This window comes from Eulemur rufifrons, chromosome 17 (assembly GCF_041146395.1).
Source record: "Eulemur rufifrons isolate Redbay chromosome 17, OSU_ERuf_1, whole genome shotgun sequence".
Lineage (NCBI taxonomy): Eukaryota > Metazoa > Chordata > Mammalia > Primates > Lemuridae > Eulemur > Eulemur rufifrons.
The window spans coordinates 28,931,908-28,933,474 of record NC_090999.1 but is presented as its reverse complement, the minus strand read 5'-3'; the positions used below and the strand labels follow the sequence as shown (position 1 = coordinate 28,933,474).

General features: G+C 48.3%; 1 non-coding gene across 1 annotated transcript; it reads left to right on the top strand.

Moving 5' to 3' along the window:
- On the top strand, positions 1–107 carry LOC138398477 (U6 spliceosomal RNA). The gene has a single exon (XR_011235968.1). It is a non-coding gene; the product is annotated as a U6 spliceosomal RNA (small nuclear RNA).
- The last annotated feature ends 1,460 nt before the right edge of the window (positions 108–1,567 follow it).

Below are 1,567 nucleotides of genomic sequence, written 5' to 3'. Positions count from 1 at the left end.
GTGCTTGCTTCGGCAGCACATATACTAAAATTGGAATGATACAGAGAAGATTAGCATGGCCCCTGTGCAAGGATGACACGCAAATTTGTGAAGCATTCCATAAAAAAAAAAACAAAAAAAAACTGGTCCAGGCTGGGCTTGGTGACTCATGCCTGTAATCCTAGGCCAAGGCGGGAGGATCGATCACTTGAGGTCAGGAGTTCAAGACCAGCCTCTGCAAAAGCAAGATCCCCGTCTCTACCAAAAATAGAAAAAATTAGCTGGGCATGGTGGCACATGCCTGTAGTCCTAGCTACTTGGGAGGCTGAGTCAGGAGGATCACTTGAGCCCAGGAGTTTGAGGCTTCCAGTGAGTGAACTATGCCCCCCACCTCTAACAAAATTACAATAAAATAAAATAACATAAAATGAAGCTCAGAAAAAAAGTACTATTTAGTGAGACCAATCATAAGAACACTGGGGAAGAAAGAAGTCACTGCTGTGGTATAAAATTGCATAAATGTTACCCATTTCTGTGTGCGTGTGTTTTCTGACAAATGACCCCTTTTGCTACCAGGCTGGGACTAGAGTCCCAGTTTGGGACTGTAGGATTCACTGCACTAGACTCCTGACTAATTCGACATAGGGTTAGCTCTGTGTAAACACTGTTTAGATGTGGGTGTTTTATGGACTTCTGTCCTTTGGGAGAAACAACTGGCCCCAGGGAACAGGAGTGAGTGAATGTACCAACTGTCTTCTCCCATCTCTCTCTCTCTCTCTCTCTCTCTCTCTCTCACACACACACACACATACACACACACACATGCTGTTACCAGGAGTGCTCACTTCATGAGTTTTGGACCACTGTGACAGATATTCCAACTGTGAGATCATCGTGAATGGTTGTGCCTGGGCTCCACTTTGAACCTCTCTGTACTGTTTATGTGTCTTCAGCAGGTCCTGCCTCCACCTGTGGCCTCTAGCACGGGCTGATGGTGCCCTCTCCTCTCTCGGTGGGGGGCCTAGGCCCTGCCATGCCCGGCCCCCTGGGGCTCTCTGTTTGACTAGTTGTGAGGAGGGTGCCCAGGGGCTGAGAGACGTGGTCCAAGAGGGGCCAGGAGGAGGCCCAGGACCCAGAGTGCACCCACTGCCCCCCATGCTCCCTCCCCCACCAGGGAGCCCATTCTTTCCAGGCTGACACTTGGATCGGTGGATGATGGGGGTTCCTTAGCGGCGGGTAGATGTTACGGAAAAATCCGGTCGGCTGTTGAGACCTCCTGCCACAGAGATGGCTCTGGCAAACAGCTTCGGGCTGCTCCACCCTGGCCCCTGGCCAGGCCTTATGAATGTGTTCTCTTTGTCCTTTACTTCTTTCTTCGTTTCACCAGCCAGCATATTCTAAAAATGTGGAGTGTATCATAGTTCCATCCTGGGTTTTATGATTCTAAGATAGGAAGGGGTTTTATGATTCTATGATAGAAAGGTTTTTCTCATCTATCATCTCTCTCCCCCTTCTTTCTTTCTCTTCTTCCTTCTGTCTTTTCTTTATTTCTTTTTTCTTTCTCGTTTCTCTCCTTACATCCTCATTT